We start from the raw sequence: 12,017 nt of genomic DNA on the forward strand, positions 1-12,017 counted from the left end.
TTGCTAGTGGTGAATCCTTCTTCTTTGTTCCTCCTTTTTGTGTTTTGTTTGGTCCCACGGAGCACCACCCAGTTACTGTATCTTTATGCTTTTGTTGTTCATGTGTTTGTTTTGTGGGACTATTTTTATCTTTGTTTCCTGCTCGTTTTACTGTTTGCCTGTTTTTGGTGGGTGTGTGTTTAGCTAGTGTTCACATTACAGTCTGAGGAATACAGCATCTGGAGCACTCACAATTCAGGAGCTCATTATGTGCTCAAGTCTTGCCCCATAAACATGCCTTTAAATATTGTTCTTTTCTCACCACAATTGCATGCTATTTTCCGAGAGTGTCAGGCACACAGTATCAGCCCAGACTTGCTTCTGCAGCGCTGTGGGCTGCTCCTGGGCACAACTTGTTGCTGTCTTTGTACACCGTGCAGAATGGCACCAGCAAAGCCATAAATTAGAGCTTTAAGCAGAACTCTGCTGTGCCCTCACTCCTTCCTCTGCTCTTTACCAGTCTTGTGTTTTTCTTGTTCCTCAGTATTGTCTCCTTCCTCTGCTTATTTTCTCCTTTCTCTACATGTTCCCTTTGTTCTCTATCTCACACCTTCCTCTACTGTGCTCCCAACTCATCTCTTTCTGTTAATCTTTTGTCTGCTCTCTCCATCCCATTGTTTCTCCTAAGCTCACGCAATGTCAGTGTATTGGAACAAATAACTTGCTCCTGTTTTTAACATTTTCTGATCCTTGAGTTTTTCCTCTACTTCTCTATCCACAGAGATGTTTCTTATTTCAGAAGAAAGGAGTGGTCCACTTCTCCAAGCAATTATTTTGTCATGGTTCCCTCATTAAAAAAGGCAAAGTGTATTTTACGCAGATGCCTCACCTGCCTGGAAGTTGTGATTGCTCCTTTCAGCCATATTCCAAATAGAAATTGATGATTGCTTGAATTCTTCACAGTAAAACATGGGGCGTGAGTCCTGTGCTAAGCACCAGTGCACAATTAAAGTTAGACTAATGCATGGGTGCTGATAAATAAATAATATCAGGTTTCACTCTCACCTTTTATTTTTTAAACTGCTGCTGTCTGTTTCATGGTCGCAGGCCCAACTGAGTTGGCTTGTGCTGGGCTTCTCTCTTAAAGACTTCTCCTCCCTCACACAAACTTCACTGACAGTCATTTCTTATCTCCGAGCTGCTTCTCCCACATCCCACTCACCCTGACTAGAGCACAAAAAAGGGGAAAATCTTCAAAATAATCATATAGTCACACACACCCCTGGGTGATTTCTTTATGGATTTGTATACTCTGGATTAGATTTATCCTGCTACATTCCTCCCTATTATAACAGCAAGTGGACTTGTGTTTTTTGTTTTCTGCAGAAAGTTTGGTGCTATCTGCTGCCTTTTCCTCAGGTCTCATAAAGGTTCAAATTATTTAGTGTGCTGCAAGGGTGAGTTGTCAGACAGCTGAGTAGTCCGGAAATTGAATGCCCACCTCCTTTTGCTTTCTCTTGGTCTGTTTCTTTCAAACCAGCATTGGTTTGCCTCTCCAGTTACTTTCTTTCATTTCATAAAAACATTACTTCCCCAGTTTAATAGAGCAAGGTCCCCATCCACCCATATTAGCAGCAATATAGCATGTATAGAGGCCAGAGGCAGGGGCTCGGCCACTTGCGCAGCTTCCGAGTCTGGCCTGCCTGGGGGCGCCATAAATATTTTGTTCCAGAGGGACATGGGTTTTATCAACAGCCAGCCTTCTCTCGCTGAGTGCCTGACACCCTTCCCTGTATTCCTCCTGCTTTTGTTACATTAACGTTTGCTTTCCATTCACTTTGTCACCTTTCTTTGCTCTCTCCTTTAACTTGTCTTTACTTCTCTGTTTCTTTTACCTTTCTTTCACCTCTCATTATCTTTTATCTATCTATCATCTATCTATCTTTTACCTATCCATCTATCTTTTATCTATCGATCAGCTGAACTGAGACTAGATGTTGGTAAGGGCCTGCTTTTGAGATGCATGTTGATCCATTCTTTAATTGGCTCTTGATATTGTAAATTTAAAAACAGGTATGTAGGAATCAGTTTTGAGAATTGGAGGCTGAAGGTGGAGCTGCAGTTGTCGTTTTATTTAACATTTTTGTGCATTTGACAATGTAATAACCTAATAGCAGTATTTAAAACATTGGTCATGGCAGCCAAGAAACTACCCTCAAATGGCCAATTGTTAGTAACTTACCCAGTTGAGGGAGGAGGTACAGGAGCTCAATTGTAATACATAAAACCAAGTTCCCCCTGTGAGAAAGTAGCCTCTTTCTAGCCTTGTTACCCCCACTTTTGGCCTGTTTGTGAGTATATGTCAGGGTGTTTTCACTGTCTCACTGGGATCCTGCTAGCCAGGGCCCAGTGCTCATAGTGAAAACCCTATGTTTTCAGTATGTTTGTTATGTGTCACTGGGACCTTGCTAGCCAGGACCCCAGTGCTCATAAGTTTGTGGCCTATATGTATGTGTTCCCTGTGTTATGCCTAACTGTCTCACTGAGGCTCTGCTAACCAGAACCTCAGTGGTTATGCTCTCTCTGCTTTACAAATTGTCACTAACAGGCTAGTGACCAATTTCACCAATTCACATTGGCATACTGGAACACCCTTAAAATTCCCTAGTATATGGTACTGAGGTACCCAGGGTATTGGGGTTCCAGGAGATCCCTATGGGCTGCAGCATTTCTTTTGCCACCCACAGGGAGATCTGACTATTCTTCCACAGGCCTGCCACTGCAGCCTGAGTGAAATAATGCCCATGTTATTTCACAGCCATTTACCACTGCACTTAAGTAACTTATAAGTCACCTATATGTCTAACTTTCACCTGGTGAAGGTTGGGTGCTAAGTTACTTAGTGTGTGGGCACCCTGGCACTAGCCAAGGTGCCCCCACATCGTTCAGGGCAAATTCTCCGGACTTTGTGAGTGCGGGGACACCATTTCACGCGTGCACTATACATAGGTCACTACCTATGTATAGCGTCACAATGGTAACTCCGAACATGGCCATGTAACATGTCTAAGATCATGGAATTGTCACCCCAATGCCATTCTGTCATTGGGGAGACAATTCCATGATCCCCTGAGTCTCTAGCACAGACCCAGGTACTGCCAAACTACCTTTCCCGGGGTTTCACAGCTGCTGCTGCTGCCAACCCCTCAGACAGGTTTCTGCCCTCCTGGGGTCCAGCCAGGCTTGGCCCAGGAAGGCAGAACAAAGGACTTCCTCAGAGAGAGGGTGTTACAACCTCTCCCTTTGGAAAAAGGTGTCAGGGCTGGGGAGGAGTAGCCTCCCCCAGCCTCTGGAAATGCTTTGATGGGCACAGATGGTGCCCATCTCTGCATAAGCCAGCCTACACCACTCCCCTGACCTGCACCTCCCAGGGGAGGTGCCCAGAGCTGCTCCAGCGTGCCCCAGACCTCTGCCATCTTGGATTCAGAGGTGTGCTGGCACACTGGACTGCTCTGAGTGGCCAGGGCCAGCAGGTGACGTCAGAGACTCCTTCTGATAGGCTCTTACCTGTGTTACTAGCCTATCCTCCTTCCTAAGTAGCAAAACCTCCTTTTCTGGCTATTTAGGGCCTCTGCTTTGGGGAATTCTTCAGATACCGAATGCAAGAGCTCATCAGAGTTCCTCTGCATCTCCCTCTTCACCTTCTGCCAAAGGATCGACCGCTGACTGCTCAGGACGCCTGCAAAACCGCAACAAAGTAGCAAAGACGACTACTGTAACCTTGTATCGCTTCATCCTGCTGGCTTTCTCGACTCTTTCCTGGTGGTGCATGCTCTGGGGGTAGCCTGCCTCCTTTCTGCACCAGGAGCTCTGAAGAAATCTCCCGTGGGTCGACGGAATCTTCCCCCTGCAACCGCAGGCAACAAAAGACTGCATCACTGGTCCTCTGGGTCCCCTCTCAGCACGACAAGCGTGGTCCCTGGAACTCAGCAACTCTGTCCAAGTGACTCCCACAGTTCAGTGACACTTCAGTCCAAGTTTGGTGGAGGTAAGTCCTTGCCTCCCCACGCTAGACTGCATTGCTGGGTACCGTGTGATTTGCAGCTGCTCCGGCTCCTGTGCACTCTTCCAGGATTTCCTTCATGCACAGCCAAGCCTGGGTCCCCGACACTCTAACCTGCAGTGCACAACCTTCTGAGTTGTCCTCCGGCGTCGTGGGACTCCCTTTTCTGACTTCGGGTGGACTCCGGTTCACTCCTCTTCTAAGTGCCTGTTCCGGTACTTCTGCGGGTGCTGCCTGCTTCTGTGAGGGCTCCCTGACTTGCTGGGCGCCCCCTCTGTCTCTTCATCCAAGTGGCGACATCCTGGTTCCTCCTGGGCCACATCAGCATCCAAAAACCCTAACCGCGACCCTTGCAGCTAGCAAGGCTTGTTTGCGGTCTTTCTGCATGGGAACACCTCTGCAAGCTTCTTCACGACGTGGGACATCCATCCTCCAGAGGGGAAGTTTCTAGTCCTCTTCGTTCTTGCAGAAACAAAGCTTCTTCCATCCAGTGGCAGCTCCTTTGCACTCTCAGCTGGAATTTCCTGGGCGTCTGCCCACTCTCAACATTGTCGCGACTCTTGGACTTGGTCCCCTTGTTTCACAGGTACTCAGGTCCGGAAATCCACTGTTGTTGCTTTGCTGGTGTTGTCTTCCTTGCAGAAACCCCCTATCCCGACTTCTGTGCTCTCTGGGGGTTATAGGTGCACTTTACACCTACTTTTCAGGGTCTTGGGGTGGGCTATTTTTCTAACCCTCACTGTTTTCTTACAGTCCCAGCGACCCTCTACAAGCTCACATAGGTTTGGGGTCCATTCGTGGTTCACATTCCACTTTTGGAGTATATGGTTTGTGTTGCCCCTATACCTATGTGCTCCTATTGCAATCTACTGTAACTTTACATTGCTTGCATTACTTCCTTTTGCTATTACTGCATATTTTTGGTATTGTGTACATATATCTTGTGTATATTTGGCATCCTCATACTGAGGGTACTCACTGAGATACTTTTGGCATATTGTCATAAAAATAAAGTACCTTTATTTTTAGTATATCTGTGTATTGTGTTTTCTTATGATATTGTGCATATGACACCAGTGGTATAGTAGGAGCTTTGCATGTCTCCTAGTTCAGCCTAAGCTGCTCTGCTATAGCTACCTTCTATCAGCCTAAGCTGCTAGAAACACCTCTTCTACACTAATAAGGGATAACTGGACCTGGTGCAGAGTGTAAGTACCCCTTGGTACCCACTACAAGCCAGGCCAGCCTCCTACACCCCCAGCACACAGTGGTGAGATAACTGTCAACGTTAGCTATAGGAACCCGTAAGTCAATAAAACCAGCCCCAGCGCTGTACACAAATGATTAACATTGCCAGCTCCTGTAGCTCTAGGATTGCAGAGACTGATTGGCTTTGCTAATGCTTGTTCTACTTTTGTTTGTGGGGTCCCTTATAACACCCTTTGTCCTGGTCTTAACCCTGCACTTACACTGCTACACTCTACTATTATTTCCCTATCTCTTTTTCTCCACTTTAATATTAGGGTTATGGGCCAAATGATGTATTCCCATTCCCAAACCCAAGAATGTTCAGTTACAGTTGCCCACCAACTGGTTTGTGAACTGCAATGCAATTTGTGATTCAATCTATGTACTAAAAGGTCACATCGCAAATTGTCCATTAGCTGAATGTTGCAAGAAGGGCAAATAAATATTATTTAGGCAAGTCACAATTTGCACCTCTCGTACAGTTCCAAGGGAGCATGCTTCCAACATGATTTTAACAGGGCAAGAGGTCCAATCGCAGAGACAGCTGCCCTTGCAGACACCCCAACTTGGGGTTTGGTAACTGATCAATGGTTTACAATTGTAGTTGCAGTCACAACCCATTGATAAATATAAATCCTACTCAGACTTACAAATAGAATTGGAACATGTCTTTCACACCACTTGCTAGTTGTGAATTTGTAAAGGTTTGCAATCACCCTTTTACAAGTCAGAAACACTTTTGGGACTCATAAAAGGCTTTGATGTATTGTAAAAAAAATGGTTTGCCTTTGCATACAATGTGTTTTGCAAATTGCATGCTTTGCAATCAGAAATACATCCGTACAAGAGGCTATGTTTCCTAACAAGGGTTTACAGTGGGCTGCACGTTTATTTTTACGTGTATGTATATAGGGCCTCATTATGAACTTGGTGGTGCCAATACTGTCATGTCGGAGATGACGGATGTACCACCAACAGGCTGGCAGAGAAGATCGTCAAATGATGAACATGGCGGGAGTGTACACAAAAGACAGACAATGTACCGCCGGCACCGCCACTGCAGACATGCCGCCACAGACTACTTTAGCCACCTGCAGACGGGAGGGGGCCATGTTACCGTCAGACACATTACGAAGTTGCACACCACCAATGTTTCTGTTGCGGTCGCACCACCACCTAAACACAGGCGGAAACCAACATATTGAAAGAGGATACACACCTTCGGTAAGCCACACTCGTCCGGAGTCAATATGGAACTGGAACGACACCTCTTCCCTATGCACCTGCTCGTTCAGAGACACCAGAATCAGCGGCGGCGATGCATACTATGACACCAACCGTAAGTACACACAGCCACCTGTAATGTTTCAAAATGCATAAGTACGTGCACACACAACAGATACCCGTCAGAAACGGGGAGCAAGGCCGAGACTTAAGTAGCCACACAGCGACCTGCATTTTTACACACAGCCACAAAAACACAGGCCCAAGCACATCACACACACAACAGCCATCACACACACACACACACACAAACACAGCAACCAGAAAGGACCCACACACAACACATGACACCAATAAACTACATACCAATGCCACTAACGGCATACACAGCAACCCTTAGACATGCACCCACATGACACACCACCCATCGACAGATCACACAGGCAACATAACGTATCACCAACAGCAGGTAACTCACACACACATACAAATAAACACACAACGCAGACTACAAAACACCCCAATAACACACACCACAGCATCTATGGCATGACACCTACCACACAGACACACTTTATCCAGGCAGACAATAACACTCAACTCTGCAACAAACACATGGCAACACAACTACCACACATTGCAATCACAACCACCTTTCCCCAGCACACATATGGACATGGCGCCATACATGCCAATTACCAAGGAAAATCATGCACCACACACAAACACATATAACATCAAACCAAAACATGTAGCTCAAATAGCACACATACACGCATATCAATTTGTCAGACTGGAACACATACCCCAGCATTTAGGGGACCAAGGCTGACAGGGGCAGGGAAAGAGCAGGCTGAAGCGGAGGAGACACCCAACCTCCCTGGGCACGTCTGCCAGACATTGGACTGTAGCCGCCGGCGGAGTGAGGACACCACCACATGCACACAACAGTGGGACTGGTGGCTTCCACATTTATGGAAGTGTCCCACTGCAGATGACACAACTCAACACTTATGGTGCCTGGCTTATGTGGAAGGGCATAGTGCAAACTGTGAGTTCAATGTGATCCTCCAGACATCACAGTGTTGCATGCCACACAGATATCTCAGTGTAGCACAAATCTGAGTTGTGCGATGGAGAGTCGCACGGCTTGAAATATATGGCACTTATGAAACAGCTGTCTACATCCTGTGTGATATACATTCAAGTAGGCAGCTATGTAAGGCCATGTGATACTGACATTCACAAGGTGTGGGAACAACCGTCTGTCATTGAATTGTTGCAATGGCATGGAAGAGGCCTGCCTGTGCGGCAGTCAAAGGGAAACAACTGTGAGCCATACGATGTTATGGACGCAGCTATACTTGAATGGGCCTGCAACTTCTCTGCAGTGAACTAATCCTACCTTCTGAAGGGAGTCACAGTCCCTTTGACCACATCTGCTACCAGGTGACCTTGAATGGGAGCGAAGTGCACTTCAACAGTGTGAGTTGTTGAGTAATGTTGGTTTGAATAGTCACCAAAGGCTCCCAGATGTCCACCTGCTGGCTGAATATCAATATACCTCTTACACAGCAGACTACAATTGCTGACGGTTGGCCTCAAAATGGTACTGCAAAAAGTGCTGCTTCAAAAGTGTAATAGAATCAAGGCCCAACTGTTGCTAAAAATGTGGCGCGTACATCTGCGCCTGTGAGCAAAGAGCCCATGCCTCCGAAGTCAGCAGGCAAAATCACGTCCCTTTTAAGTGCAAACGGTTATGCACAAGTCCCTGATTCCGGTGTGGAATTATTAAACTCGCACAGTGTTACTGTGTGAACGCATTTACGTTAGGCTGTTGGAGCCCATTACATACACGACCACACCTCAGTCCCTTGCCTAACATCGAGAGCTATAGACACCATTTTTAAAAACTCCAACTGGGGATACCACATCACCTTCTATTTTGTGGCTGGGATATAGCTCTGGAAGACGAGCACAACGCAGTGGCTGCACCTACAAGACAAGCGAGACAGAAAGTACTTCCATCAGTACAACTCTGTAGGCAAAGGATGATGCTGTTCTTTGGAGCACAACGGCTGGAAGGACCTGCATTACAACTGGTCATTGAAATTCAGACCGGTACTATAATGTGTCCAGACAGTTATCATCTGCAAGTGGTGTCAGTTGGAGTGTGCTGCCTCTCACCACGTGGCATGCGCTCACACAAGACGCTGACCTCTTGCTGTTCTTGGTGAGAGCCCATTCGCAATCATGCTTGGTGAGGCTGCCTCTGTACGTGAAACAAAGTATGAGCTCTCATACATTGATCTGGCAGCCACTGGACACCAAATGGACACTTCACAGACTGCTGGCACCTCAGCTGGTGCACATGTGGTGGAACATGAGTGCTCCTTGGCGATCCTTGTAGACTATTTTGGTAATGATACCAGCATTGGTCATTGGACAGGTGTTGGTGTCCACTGTGCCTGGCATTATGGGCGGTTTTACAAATGACCCTGATTTCTAAGCCAAGTAGTACCTTTGACGATTGTAGTACCTTTGACGATTGTGCGTGATGGACCACACCCTCCCCCAACAAACCCATCTGTAGTTTGGACTTGTGAATACTGGCATTCAGTCAACTCATGGCTCAGGTTCAGGGATGTGTTTTGTAAAATAAATGTATGTAGTCATATCTTCAGCCTCTGTCATACTTTGTAACTGTGAGAGATGTGTGACTGTGAGACACGGATGAGTCATGAGACACAAGACATCACCTAGGCACACAACAATGCCACAACTGCAATCACACCACGTCAATAACACCAGAACCACTGACCACCAACATACACAATCCCTTCCTACAACCCTCATGAAACCACTGGAGTAGAATGTACCTGCACACACCCACTTAAACGGCCTACCCAACTCAAATATTTCATGTCAGGCAGGAATAACTCAATACTATGGAAATAAAAAGGATTACAATGATAGCTGTCTCTAACACACAACATGTTGCATGTGCTTCATCAGAATGTATTAAACGACTACAACATCCAACCCATGGCCTGTCAGTTTTGACTGTCATACATGAACATAGTGCACAAATGTGTGTCCCACACTTGGCTACTGACTGCCTAATGACCACCACAGGTTGGGGCTTCAAGGAGGCGGGCAGGCACTAGATGATCAAGGGGTTGGCGCATTGGTGTGGGAGGGGGATCTATGGTATAGAGCCTGGGAGGGGGGAATCAATTCTCAGCCTTGTTGTGGGTTGGAGACACCTGGGAGGGGTGGGATGCTATGCAGGGTACGGGGTATGGGTACTTTCAGGGAGGCAGGGGTGATTTGGGAGGTGGAAGATCCAGATAAGTGGAGGTATCTCCGGGTGGGAGTGGATGAAGGAACTGGTCTGTAGAAGCATACAAGATTGTTTTGTACCACTCTTTCCACACAGTTATGGTGCAGTGAGGAGGGCAAGACAGCTACCTGTTTATCGACCACTAGTTGACCTGGAGACAATGGAAGAATGCCAGTGTATCCAGACTTACCTTCTGAATTGTCGTACAATCAAGGATCTTTGTCAACAGTTGGAACCTAATTTGTTGCCTGGTAATCAGAATCACTACCTCATACCTCCCATCGTGAAAGCGCTGTCAGTACCACATTTCCTGGCTCTGACTCCTTTCAGAACACAGTGGCTCTAGCTGCAGGGATGTCTCAGCCCATGTTCAGTCGGGTTTTGAAGGATGTACTGTGTGCATTGGTAAAACCCCTGGACAGCAACATCAGGTTTCCACTACGAGCGGATTTGGCCTATGTGAAGGCAGAATTTTATGCTATGGGACACATCCCACACCTGATAGGAGCCATAGATGGCACCCATGTAGCTTTGATTCCCCCAAGACCAATGAAGAGGTCTTTCAGAACAGGAAAAACTACCACTCAATTCCTGTCAGGCCCTCAGGATGCAGGATGTTCAAGACCTTCTCCTCCCAAGCTGTGAAAGTAGGGGGAGGAGGTGGGGGGTCCACTGCCAGTCTTGTGGACCGCCAACTGGTGCCTCGCAGCCATGGAATGGACTTCCCCTTGAGGTCATTCCACCTCTTCCTGATGTCCTTCCTTGTGCATGGGTAACTGCCAACAGAATTCACCCTGTCGACTATTCTTTGCCACAACTCCATTTTCCTGGCTATTGTGGTCTGCTTGACCTGAACTCCAAACCGGTGTGGATCAACCTATACGATTTCATCCACCACGACCCTTAACTCCTCGTCAGTGAAGTGGGGGTGTTTGTGATGTGGTATGGTAGGTGTGTGAGGGGGGTGGTGTGGTGGGTGTGGGGGGGGTGTAAGGTTGCAGTGCTTCATGTGTGTGGTGAGGTGTAGGTGCTGGACTGTGAATGGGTTGCGGAAGGCTGGGGTCGTGTGTGCAGGTGGTGTGTGATGTGTGGGTTGTGCAGTTGTGGGGTGTGTGATGAGAGTGTGAATAGCAATATGTACAATTGATGGTTGTTGTTGGTGTGCTCGCTGAAGCAGCGTGGCGTTTGGTTAGCAAGGGACTGTGGGTTGTGTTATATAGTGGAGTGAGTAGGTGTGTGGATGCGTGTCAAGTGCGGGCTGTTCAAACTCTCCAATGCGGTGTGGTGTTCTGAGTGAAGTGAATGTCGATCACAGTAGTTCACACGCCAATGATTTTCAGCCATGGAAGACCCACTGTCATGATTTGTGGTTCGTAATCTGGTGGGAGGAGTTTTATTGGGCTGGCGGTGCTGGTGGTGGGACCTCCTCTTTTCAGTCGTCCATTGTTGTGTCCGTTTTGGAAATATGGCTGTTTTGTGTCGATATGCCATTTTTTCGGTGAAGTTCGTAATGACGCCCATAGTTTGACTTTTTTACCAAATTCATATTTTTACTGTTGGGGCTGTCTTTTCTGTGATTGTCCTCTACACTCTATTTCTGTTCATTTGTTTTTCCATTAAACATATTTTGTTCATCCAAGGCCTCAGAAAAGGCTTTCCTGTATTTTGTTTTTCTGTGAAGTTACATATTGTACTACATTCTATCTCTAAATTATGAATGGTTTCTGCTAGAAAAAGTGTGGTGGACAGGAAATGCAAATAGGTACCCTAAGACGCCCAACAATGTTGTTTTTCCAAATTTATATGACAAAATGCAAAAGTATTTCTTGGGGTAACTTTAGAGCAGCACTTGTGTATTACCACTGAATGCAACATACACCTCTAAATAAGTGCATAAGTATTTAAAATAAGACTGTACGTAGAGTGGGGCCAGCCAACCTTCTCAGCAGCTCCCTTCCTGAAGAGGGCTAACTGTGCAAGCACAGTATCCCACAGAGAAGAAAGAAGAGACCTTCCGATACCCAATTGCCTACTTACGGAGTGAGGTATTGGTATAATTTGAAACAGAAAGAGGGAATGACAGTGAGCAGCCTAACTCCTTAACAAGATTGATAGACATGCCTCATTCGAGAAAGAGGGAGTTTTATACAGACATCGGAC

At 46.7% G+C, this 12,017-nt stretch overlaps 1 protein-coding gene across 2 annotated transcripts in view; it reads left to right on the top strand.

Annotated features, from left to right (window-relative positions):
* LOC138246097 (cytochrome P450 2F3-like) overlaps window positions 1-12,017 on the top strand; it is a 235,966-nt gene that overhangs the window by 195,490 nt on the left and 28,459 nt on the right. The gene's annotated exons all lie outside the window — the stretch shown is intronic.

Source organism: Pleurodeles waltl, chromosome 7, assembly GCF_031143425.1.
Source record: "Pleurodeles waltl isolate 20211129_DDA chromosome 7, aPleWal1.hap1.20221129, whole genome shotgun sequence".
NCBI classification, from domain to species: domain Eukaryota; kingdom Metazoa; phylum Chordata; class Amphibia; order Caudata; family Salamandridae; genus Pleurodeles; species Pleurodeles waltl.